The sequence below is a fragment of the Mycteria americana genome, chromosome 5, assembly GCF_035582795.1.
Source record: "Mycteria americana isolate JAX WOST 10 ecotype Jacksonville Zoo and Gardens chromosome 5, USCA_MyAme_1.0, whole genome shotgun sequence".
NCBI lineage: Eukaryota > Metazoa > Chordata > Aves > Ciconiiformes > Ciconiidae > Mycteria > Mycteria americana.
Genome location: NC_134369.1, coordinates 6,232,580 through 6,245,374, shown reverse-complemented (window position 1 = coordinate 6,245,374; position 12,795 = coordinate 6,232,580). Strand labels below are relative to the sequence as shown.

At 36.0% G+C, this 12,795-nt stretch overlaps 1 protein-coding gene across 1 annotated transcript in view; it reads right to left on the bottom strand.

Moving 5' to 3' along the window:
• The window catches only part of LUZP2 (leucine zipper protein 2), a 220,442-nt gene extending 213,784 nt beyond the window's left edge, over positions 1–6,658 (bottom strand). The window contains exons 1-2 of the mRNA XM_075501426.1: positions 6,549–6,658; positions 5,114–5,174 (exon numbers count right to left, since the gene is read on the bottom strand). The gene's annotated coding sequence lies outside the window, so the exon portion shown is untranslated. The remainder of the gene's footprint in view (positions 1–5,113; positions 5,175–6,548) is intronic.
• Positions 6,659–12,795: the final 6,137 nt, after the last annotated feature.

Genomic DNA, 12,795 nt, shown 5'->3' with positions numbered 1-12,795 from the left:
CTACTCTTGTCAGACTTGATTGTGCTCAAGCTGTTTGCCTGAAGACATTAAAAAAAAAAAGCATCCTTTTTCCCCCTCGTATTCGACTAAGTGACCTTGATCAGGAGCTTTCTATTGTTTTGAAGGGTTCGGGGTTTTTTGTTCTGGGTTTTGGGGTTTTTTTTTTTGTTTTGTTTGTTTGGTTTTTGGGGTGTTTTTTTTTAGAGGAGATGTACTTTAACAGCATAATGTGCATCTTAAGAAGAGAATAATATATTTATACCGAAAAATGGGAGAGAATTGTTTGCAGATTTTCTTAGACTTCGACTGTATAGTCAATTTGTTTAGCGCTGCGTACACTTAAAGTGAGATCAAATATTAATGTATAACAACTTCAAAGACCTTGGATAGAAATATTCCATATAAACACATTAGACATGCGGAACTCTTAAGAAATATCATATTTTCACTCTTATAATTAAAGGCTTTCCATTTCTTGGCTCAAATTTATTGACAGCCTTACTAAATAAATAATTACTCCTAGCTTAGTAAGCAGAAGTAAGGTGATTATATATGCTCTTTTACAAATAACCATACACAGAAAATATAAATAAGAAAACAATGGAACAATTACTGCAAAATTCCAAGGCATTTCAAACACTAGTTGTCACACAAGTTCTTGCAAGTTTGGCTAAATACACTGATAGTGTAGGAATAGCATTGCCTACTTTACAGAGGAAAGTGGATCAACTGTCTCCCTTTGCAAAATACAGCACAAGCTTACGCTTGCCAGAGCAGAAAGACATCCATTTACACCTGTATTTATGTATTAAACTCCTATAGCAGGGGTTGTAATTTTATTTTCATTCTTTAGAAATAACGGTAATAAAAACAGGAATCATGAAATGATGGTGTATATTATATTCAGTTATTCTGAATGCATATGTGTTAATAGGGAGAAGTTTCTATAAATATACTTAAAGCAGACCATTAATGTATCTTGCTGTCGAATATTAAAATTCTAAATGTTGAAGTCTTCACAAGGCTTTGTGCAAAAGAGTTCCAGAAGAATAAGGGCACAACCATTGGAAAAAAATATAATGCATTTTATTTCAGGGTGCTTTACAAATGCAATTGGCAAATTTTTATTTGTGAAAAACCCCCTACAACTGATGCAAAGCTACCGGTAGAACTCAACTATCCCAATTTCATGTCCACCTACCACCAGATATCCTACCACCACTGCAGTGCAGAGCATGCCAGCTTTTTTATGAATTTTTTTACGTGTGTGTGTATACACACATACATACACACATACAAATGTACATGTATATATATTTTGGTTGAATTGTAGCACCATTATCAATAATTAGAACAGTAACTTGATACATTTTTACACTCTATACAACATACTGCATTTCTATGTCTTAACAAGACTAGCCAGACACACTGAGTTCCCAAGTAATAATATAGTCTCTGAAATACAGTATGATAAATGGCATCTTAAATAATGGAAGGAGTACAAAACCACAGACATCACTACTCTTTTCTTAAGGATAATTGTTGTGAGCAAGTTAACATTGCAGACCTCAGTGATGCAAGATGTCTGAGACAACAGTACTGGTTGAGCAGGAGCAGAGGGGACAAGTGACTTACAGGAGACAAGTCTTCAGCTCTTACATTTCTCTCTCCCCTCAAAGAAAGATTTCACTTTAACTTTGAAAATAGATTCAGCATTCCTTTTCCCAATTTTTCTCCTGCTTTTCCAACTCCATCTTCTTATTCCTTCCCCCCCAGTGGAGAGTTTCTCTGCCTTTGGAAATGCTCCTTGATTTAACTAGACTCTGAACAAATCTGTTAAGCTACTGAAGGGCAAAATGTTCTTACCAAAATAGGAAGGCAAAGCATAAGTCTCAGGGTGAAGTATTTCAATATACTAGGCCTAAGATTTCATATCCACATCTTCAAACACAACCAGCGTAAACACATACATAGAATTAATGCATGCAGCTTATTACTGCTCTTGATTGAAACCTGAGACATTAAGAATAGCGCTTTGTGAGATAAGTGGTGATTTGGGGTGACTGATTCCCAACTCAATCTTCAACACGCATGCTTTTATAAACACTGCAGGAATCCACTTGCTCTGAATGGTGAAGCCCTGGAGACTTGCTTGCATGGCAAAGGAAGGTTCATGAGGAACAAAAGTGTGTAGAAAGTGTGGAAGAGTTTCTAGCAGTTTCTGCTTTAGGACTGTATATTACACTTTCATTTAAAAGTATATATTTCAGGTGAGACAGGATATTTATTATTACCTCTTACAAGTATGCACATAGCAGAAATATTGAGTATCACAGCTAATCCAACTTTCACAGCATCTCAGAGGAAGTCTGATATGCCATTATCACAATTTTTTGAAGTATTAAAAAATAAATTTCTAGCACTAAGTTTAAATACCATATCACATAACAAAACAGTGTTAGAATACTAGCTCACAACGCATTGATACATCATCTTCATTTGTATTCAGCTAAAAAAATTGATGCAGCTGCCCAAGGATAGTGCCTAACTAACTTCAGTAGCAAGGAAAAAAGGAAAAAAAAAATCCTGGCTACCACAGTGCTGGAATTATAGCTTAAATACCAGAGTTGAGTAAAAGCTGCTGCAAAGGTCCCTTTGAAGGCCATTTAAACTTTGTAAGACATTTCCAAGGTAACACCTTTTAAATCCAAGAACCAGCCAATTCAGAAGCAAGTTCATTAAAATAATAAAGAAGTAAATTTAAGTAAATTTAACCTCATTGTTAACCCTGCTTTTAGCAGGTTAGACTTCCAATTCAAATTACTATTTGAACCTTTAGCAAATATATGCAAGCCCACATAGGTTTGCTGTTACAGAGAAATTACTCATTTCATGAGCATGAGATTACAGAAAAAAAAAGTTTGATTTCATTCCATGAAACACCTCTTTCTCCACTGTCCAAACCAGCAATGATTATATATTTAATATTTAACATATCTGGGCTACCTACTTTCATTCCATACTGAAGGCCTACATTTTACATAATATTACAACTGCAGTAATTCTGGTAGTGACAACGAGACTTGATCCAACCACTACATACACGATAAGAAGCAGTTCCAGGATCTCAGAAAACAGAACAAAACCAACTCACTCAGGAATTTCTGGACTTCCCCATATTGACCACAGAGGCAGCAGTGCTGAACCTCTTCATCCCTAAATTTACATTTAAATTTGTACATGGTAGCAGAAAGGGAGGAGGAGAAGAAAACAGTACAAGGGAAATCCAATCCTCTACTTCTTACTGATAAGCTGTGCAAGCACAAGAACTAGATCAACCCTCAACATCTACAAATGACCTACAGCATATTACTTGGCATTAGGAAACTTGAAACATTTTTTTGGTGGAAGCTTCTGCAGCTATTACAAATGTCTCTCCTTATACATCTAAAACAAGTCATCCCTGATAACTTGTAGATGCTGTCACATGTGGTGTTTATTTAGACTCCACTGTAGCAAACACTTCGAGTCCAAGGTTTCACAGAGACCTCTTTTGTTCTGCAGCTACAAAAACTGAGACCTAAATCAAACATGCCACCAGGTTCACCAAGGTCACTGAAAAAAAGGAGTTAGGACATCTTCAGAAACAGAGTGTTTCAGTCAGCAGTCATTGACTTTAAAACTCCTTTTTTAGCATCTCAGAGCTGAGGTTTCCTTATATCCAGCAGACACCTCAGGGCAAATCTGCCTTCTCATACCGAAATTCTACAAGAGGGATATTGAGGTACTGGAGCGCGTACAGAGAAGGGCAACGAAGCTGGTGAAGGGTCTGGAGCAGAAGTCTTATGAGGAGCGGCTGAGGGAGCTGGGACTGTTTAGCCTGGAGAAAAGGAGGCTGAGGGGAGACCTCATCGCTCTCTACAACTACCTGAAAGGAGGTTGTAGAGAGGTGGGGGTCGGTCTCTTCTCCCAGGTAACAAGTGATAGGACAAGAGGAAATGGCCTCAAGTTGCGCCAGGGGAGGTTTAGACTGGATATTAGGAAATTTTTCTTCACCGAGAGGGTTATCAAGCATTGGAACAGACTGCCCAGGGAAGTGGTTGAGTCGCCATCCCTGGAGGTATTTAAAGGACGTTTGGATGAGGTACTTAGAGACATGGTGTAGTGATGGTTTTTGGCAGTGTTAGGTTTATGGTTGGACTCGATGATCTTAAAGGTCTTTTCCAACCTATATGATTCTGTGATTCTGTGATTCTGTGATTCGACACTGTTGAAGTCAGCGTTCATTCAAAACTGAAGGCAAAAAGAATACGTGTATACCAAGGTGTTTTGACAATCTACATACAGGTCCATTAAAGAATTATTTATTGTTTAACTCTGAAATAATTTCTTGTTTAATTTAATAAATATTGTGTTAAGTTGGATAAGTTTGACTTCTATAAAACAAAAGCTACTTGATAAACCTTCCAGACAAAATAAAAATCAAGTCTCAGGAAAGACTTTTTTCCATTTCTGTGAGACTAATTGGTTTAAAAACTGAAGAGGCTAGGCAACGGTATTTAAATAACATTTTTACCAAAACAAGGGAAGAATAACAAATTTCGGTCACATCTGAGTAGCCCTGGAGAGGTCAGGAATGATTCTTATTGGTTTCAGAGTGGATGGACTTATTCTGGGTATCAGGTTCAACAGACCTCAGAAGTATGCTAAAAATTGCTTTAATTTTTTAAAATTGTTTCCTTTTTAAATTATGTATTTTTTTTATTTTAAAATCAGTTTGGCGTTCAAGAAGACTTTTCTAATGCTTTTTTGGTATATCAAATAAGGCTGAAATTGTCTGATAACAAACAACGTTTTTTATTGTGGAAGAAAAGTCTTTAAAGAATTGTCTCCTCTTAGGCAGCATATAACATATTTAGCACCAATTCTTTTAGTATCAATTCATTAGAGCATCCAAAAATTTTCACTTATAAAATGAGAAACTGATTAAAGGTCCCTTGAAAAGCTGAACACGTTTTTCTTTAAAACATTTATAGTCGTTTAAAACTTTGCTCCCTGCTTCCCTTCCCTCCGTCCCCTTCCTTAATTTAAAACAGTGAAGGTAGGCTGGTACCTGTGCTTAGATGTAGGGCAGATGATCTCTTCCAGTATATTACAGATTCCAGGGATCCTAACTGCCCACCAGTTTTAAGAACAACAACAAAAAGAAAGAGAGCCACATGTATAAAGAAATTAAATCGAAATCAATCAGTTGTAAGGCATTTGGTCTTCTACAGATATAATGAGATTGAATGTGATCCAAGAGAAAATTATTACAACAACGTCATTAGGATATTTCAGTCTTGAACTTTACAAACATCCCAGTCCAGATGATCTAAATATCAGAGCTCGTATCCGTATTACTCAGACTCCTATGCCCAAAGTACTTAGGCATTTTTGATAAATCCACATATAATTTGATCACCATTCACCTGTTGGAAACCTATGGTGTGAAATAATTTGAGACACTCAGGGGAGTGAGGGGTGGGGAAATCGCACAGAGAAGCTACTGTTGATAAGCTTGTCATAAGGAATCTTGCATTTTAATAAGTATTTCTAACTTCATGTTAAATAACATCAGGAGTAGTCTCTCAAAAGTATAAATGGAGAGTCAGATAATATGCAATATAATGACTAGTAGTGTAGAAGATACACACATAAACCATACCTATATCGTGTCATTCTGAAACTGCTATAGCTATTTATGATGGTCATAAATACGTTTTCCACTTCATTCTATACTTGGCTTGCTTTACTGTGTTGTTTCATAATACACAAGTTGTTATAGTGTTTTTATGGCCAAATAGAGGTTATTGTAAGAGACTGCAGGCAAAGGAGAATGTTCCACATTTTCTTTACAAAGCTACAAATAGAACATGTTGCATGCTCTTATTCACATCAGTGATATACATATGTGCCTTCCCCTCTGCATAAAGAAGTCTGCATAACTTCTCTTAATAAAGTAGAAATGTAAGGCTTTAACTGATAATTGGAGTTCTTTGATGAAATAATGAGAATTTCCTAATATTTTGAACTGTTTTCTGTTATACCCTATTAAAAACCTGATTTTTGAAAAGCTAGCAGAAGTGCAGCTCTAATTCAAAATGTATTAAATATGACATGCATTAGGATTATACTGTCAAGATCATATCAAAATGTCATTAATACAAAATTAATGGGAACTCAGTGAAAATTGCTACATTATATCAACAGTAAGATTGCCACACTAATGTTATAATTGCATAGTTAAAAAAATCTTGCAGATCTCTGCATTATAAAGGAACAATTGCATTTTTTTTTTTAAACACTAAGTAAGTACACTCTGAAGCAGTCATGTCAGACTACCATGTCACTCCACTTACTTTTCATATGAATTGTATATACATTTATCGCATGTCTCATTAATGGTCTAAAACATACAGTTCATACAAATGCATGGTAATGAACAGAGTAAAGTTTCAGTCAAGCAGAGCGAACAAGTATGACCAGGACATTTTTGCTCTGTTTACCTGAAAAACTTCAGATGTTAACTCATTGCTTTTGTCTCCCTATACAGTGCTGGGAATCACAGTAGGAAAACAGCATCTGTACTTCTCCCCAGCCATCTGTGATCCTTTCCACAGCAAAAACTGAAACACACAGTAAAAAAAATTAAGCTCAGAGCTGAAATACTGAGCTCATGAAAACCCTTATGATTCCACTGACTTCAGAGAAACCACTATTTTATATTTTCTCAAAATATGGCCTAAAAAGGTTTCATAATACTTAAGAATTATCTCATCTTTTCTTTACTGATCTGCAGTTTCAAATTAAAGCCAGTATGTATATCAAATTAGACACCTAAGTGGCAAACACGAGCCATATTAAAAAAAGTACTAGTACAAAAAATTGAACACTCTTCATTATTTAATATGTTAATATATTTTTTTTTTTATTTCAAACAACATTAACATTGTTTAAGAATCTTCGATTGGTGCAATTTTTCAACACCACCAAAAAAAAAAGGGCATTTCAAAGGGAGGAAAAAGGTAATTTTAAAATTGTGTTGAATAACCATAAAATTTTCACATTTACTCCAGCATTCTTGACTACCAAAAGCAGCAAAACCAAAAAATGTTATAGTAGCCCTAATTTGTTATTTACCTTACAAGAATTTCTTCTCCATCTTTAAACAAAAGAAATCAACCAACCAGGATTTCCAAGCAGTGGCATAACATAAGATTTCTCGTTCTGTTCACCTTTTCATGTCATTGCCAGATTTCATAGAATGCAGCATTTTATAATCATTATTAGGAATCTGGTCAAGTATAGGGTGTGCCACATGTCACCTATGAGGTCTAGTATCAAATAGACCTTGATTCAATGAATGGATTTCAGCAGAGCCCAGAGGCTAAAACTGCAATCCTTAAGCTCTCTGTTTTTCCAGCTCACTTTGCCACCAAAGTGCTATGGGAATTTTGAACATGCTTCCAAACCATGTTTCCCAATTTCTTTTCTTTAGATGGAGTAGAATGTAAAATTCTGCTCACAGAAACACAAACCCTGTTATAAATGCAAAAAAGTAATTTAAAAAGAAGGTTTAATAAGTCTGCTTTTAAGGTAGCTGAACAACCTAGAAGACTGATGTGGATGAACATATTGAAAAAAGCAAAGAGAAGAGTCCTCTCCTGCCACATGGAGGTTGCTGCAGGACAGAAGGGAAACCTATTCAGAAGCGTGAAAGGGACCATTCCCATGCACTCTCATTTTGTGAAAATTTAAACAAGCCAAGTAGGCAAGATATCAAAAGCAGAGTTTAGATATATTTTCCAAAATCCAGTTGGAATTAATTCCTGTGCTTAAATGGATGCTAAAATGACAGCAACGTAAACCGTGTGATAACCGACCAGACAGATAGGTTTTTTTCTTCCAGATAGATACATTTTCTTTCTACACAAACAAATCTTTTGCTTTTTTCCTTCCATTAGTGAAAACTCCAATAGGAGTTTTCATTCATTCATGAGCTGTCTTTTCAGGTTTTAGGACCAATATTTATCAAAACATTCACAGGTGACTCACTGAACAGTAACGCAGGAACAACACTTAATCTCTATAGATCTTTGTCCATTCCCATCTCTCCCCTCTAATCTAGTTTTCTACCAGCAGAAGTAAAAGGAAGGTGTAGCAGTATTAATGGCTGGAAAGCTCAATTGGAGAAACAAAGAACACCACAAGGGACTGTCTGGCAGGGCACAGAGCTGCAAGTCAACCTCTATTCAGTCACCTTATGGCTGACTGCATTATTGCTTTTCTTTCAAGAAACGTGGATTCTTGCAATAGGGAATACATTAAACAGCTATTCTTGTTGAATAACCACTAGGCTAGAAGGTTGGAGAAGGGATATGATTTTTTGTCATAGCAATGAACTGGGTCACAAAAAGCTCACGCAAAGAAGGTCAGCATTAAAGCACAGCATGCAACATGGCATCTACACACATAACTATGCAGCTTTCAAATCCCATTCTTTAACCACAATAGGTTCTGTAGAAAAGTCATTTATTTGAACTCTGCATGAGGTAGGATGATTTGGCCCTAAGTATACTGGCATTTCAATAAAACCTTCTAGAAAAAGCACTTTCAGTGTAATTCACTGGAAAAAACTGAGTCTTCATTCTGGCCTAAGCTGAGAAAAACCAGTGAGTACATATCATGATATAGACCAGTATACATTAAGGGCACTTGAGACATTTAAGCTGCCTCTATCCAAAATAGAGACTGAACGCATTCAGACAGAACTTCAAAGATGACAATACATTGCTAAACCCACTGACACTGAGCTTCCTAAAGGTCTGCTTAAAGACACATTTCAGCTTCTGCACATGTTAAATACATAATATACAATTACGAAAATCATGTATTCACAACCATCCACTCTTACGTTTTCACCTGAATTTGTGGTTATACTCACTTGTTAATACCACCTTCACTAAAAAGACACCAAAAGAAACCAACCCTTTCCCTGACATTTCTAGCTCCATCTTTCTGAAGTTGTGTTCTGCGTCTTTCTCAGAAGGCAGATCGCTCTGAATTTAAGGCAGCATATTGTTTCATATTTTTAAATAAGCTGCTGAGAGATTGGTAAAGCAAGAGGCATACTTCAAATGGGGCTCATTTTTTGTAGCCAAGGTACCCAGCATAAGGCTGGCCTATATGAAGAAGACTGAACTGGGAAAATTAAATTAAGTAAAGCAGGGAAAAAAAACCCAACAGTAACAGATCATTTTTTTTATTTTTTAAAAGATTTTATTAAAAAAAATAAGTAGAAGATCACATTGTCTGCAAACCTGTTCTGACATATTTCTGCTCATCTTCTAGTCTTGTATTCTGTCTATGCTGGAAGGTATAATGGAGTGTTTTGTTTTTTTAAATAAAGCAGCAGTTAGGGAAGGAGATGCTGAGATTCTTGGAGAGTAAGGTTGAAGTATCATGTTACTGTAGCCTTAAAATTAACCAGTACAATCTTTGTATCCCTTCTCAAACATCAAACTTATAGCTAAATTGTCATCAATACTGATTTTTATTTTGTGACTCTCCAAAGGGTAAGTCTATTATCAAGATCATGAAAATCAAAGTATGTGACAATATATTTGTATTTAATATCATCCAATAAAGGGATAGGAAGTGATGAAAGGGTTTATTTACCATTTCTGAAGTATAAAAGAATTATCAGCATGTAATTCATACTGTACAGAGACTTTCTTGGCTGGTGATTTTTACCCATAATGGAACAGGCGTGATTGAAAGATTAACTCACTCGATACATTATTTGAGCATTTCTACTGAGATTTGTTATTAATACAGGACAAACCATGACATTTTACATCTTCACCCTGGCTACCCTGTGAAATCTATTAAATTATATCTTAGTTTATGAAGAATTTCATATATATTATCCTTCAGCTAATCACTTTTCATTAGCTACTGAAGGCTAGTGTATAAATGTGCTAATTTTTTAAAATCCATATTTAACCATGGTAAGTTCCATAAATGCTAGGAATATCTTTAAAATTTGATATGTATCTACAAAATGCAAATTAATACTTTGTGTTCTTTAGTTTACTCATTCCCCTAAGAAATGTCACAGCTTATAACATTCCACATTAAGTAGTTAAATCCTCTCTAACCAACTTTCCTGTATTTTCTTTGACCTTTATGCTTTTGTACTAAATGACCTTTAATGTTTGATGGTTCGAGACTTTCCTATTGTAGTTCCTTAATTTGGGCTTGATTCTGTCATAGATTTTTAACAGAAAGAAGAGGGTTTGCAGGTCGCAAACCAGGCATGTAATTATATGCTTTTCCCTACCACCCCCAGCTGTCTGGCAACTGCCTGTCACACAAAAACGTTAATTGCACAATCTGGTATAGCACTATAAGTGACAAGGTGAAGCCCACCAAAAAGTTAATTTGATAACAGACTACATGAGTGAGAACCATAACACATAGAATTTAGGGTAGAGAGCTTCTGTTTTGTTGTTTGCTGTCCTCTGGGGAAGATGCCTTCCTTTATCAAAGTCTTCCAAATATCACTGTACTGACCTTTAAACTCTTCAAAGCTGTCATGGACTTCTCCCCATTTGCATCCTTCCACACAAGGAACTTCTCAGCCTGCTTCAGAATCATTAATACTACTGAACACAAAAGTCTTCAAACCATATTTTTACGGTTACAGACTATGTTCAATATGCAGTACTATGTTATTGTTTCTTCCCAACCTTGGGCAAACCTTTAGAACCGTAATTTCAGTAGGCTTGACTGAGCCTGATTGCAGAAACACTCTCAGGCAAGTAAATATTAGATAGCTTAGGTAACCATGGTGGCTTTTATATAACAGGAGACAGAACTAGCGTACTCATTCCATTTTTCCATTCTATCTATTTAAATATACTCACACTAAGGGCAATTACAATGTCTTAAAAACAAAACAGCTCAAGCCTGCTATTATGCTATTCTACTTTAAAGCAGCACTTAATTCCACTCCAATAAAAAGTGACATTTTGTGCATTAAACTCACTGTTTTTCTTATGAAGCAAGCGAGAATAATAAACTAATGTAAAAATGCAATAAACTAAGCTCCATTGGGTAGCTCTTTGATCTCCTGAGCGGTTTGACTGTTTGTAACTTTGAAGCCTATCTACAGTGACAAGTGATCTAGCCCTTTGCAAAGAAGGTCATACACAGAACACACAGATGAACGTTGCTTACAACACAAGTATTTGTAATTTAGGTTTGATATCCCTGCATACTTTTATCCAGTTTGAAAGTCCTTTCTGAAATCACCTATCCATTTTGCTCAAGTTTCTACAAATTGAGGTTTTCTAAACATTCTTTTCCATCATATGCAGAATAGTACCTTGTTGGACTTCAGGTACCCATGCTAAATTTCGGTCTACAGCTCTTGCTAGAAGCAGACAGGGCTGAGCAATATCCAAAGTCTAATACATGCTTTAGGTGCTGCATACCTACATGTTCCACGGCACCCATTGAACTAGCAGCCCCAACCCCAAACAAAACAATTGGCAGCATTATGCCACGTAGCAGGCTCATGAACAATTTTAACAGTATCTCTCTTGTCGTAAGAGTGTATCAGCTTTTCCAAAGATCAGAAGCTATCTAATTAAGGGGGGGGGGCGACAAGGGCACAAAAGAGGACTTGAAGAAATGGACAAATTTTGAAGTAAGGTCTTAAAAAAAAAAACCAACAAAACAAACAAAACACAAAAAAGACCAAACAACCTATGGAGAAGCCCAGTGCTCTCCATATGTAACCATTGTTAAATTATGTATTAAAACCTTGGCACTTTTTGCCTTAACTGAAGCTTGTTATAGAAATGCAGATTGCAGAAGTTAGCATAACTGAATTTTGAACAAGGTGATACTGCTTATATTTTCCTTGTAGCCTTGCAGCATACCTTCCAAATCCAGCTGACATGTTACCGATGACAGAAGGTAACCTGTGTGTGTGATTTATGTTGGGGTTTTTTTCCCCTTCTTTAGTCATTCTCTTTTTTTGGACATTTATTCTCCTCAGCCACGTACCAGCTATATGTCTTGTTGCTCACAAAGCAGCAGGTGGTGATGAATAAATACTGCTGCGTAACTTCCTCAGAAGAGGCATAGCTCTGTACTAGTCATCTCCACAAAAATCGCACTGTAAATAGCATCTAAGTAAGCGGCAGACGTTTTAGTTTAAGTAGACCATCAGGGTAGCATACAGGTTTTGTTCCCACACACACTCCAGTTTAGCTTTTTTAGGCAGTACTAACACACATACAGCTCCATCAAACATCAATGTAATTGCCTGTCAATTCTTCTCCCCTCCTCCTCTTCCATTCATTCTATCCATGTGTGTCCTGTTGCACACCTCCATCCCTTCCCCAGCAGATAAGTAATTCCCAGGAAGATTTTTGCAAAGTACACATTTCCCTGATAATCTTAGAAAAAGTACAGAAAGCATTTGTTACTTTGTAAAAACATAGAAAGTCACCATTAGTGAGACTTCCATAGAGATATATATATATAAACACATTCTATATATAAATCTAAAAGATCTAATGCTATCTATCATCTCTGCTTCAGCACCTTACAATGGTCAAACATTAACACATGCAAGATGAAAATCAAATTGAACCAATTATTCCATGATTTTGCAGGCTTGAAATTGTAGTAGAGCGTAATCTGTTGTAATAGAACTTAAGAACATAGGTATCATTGCAG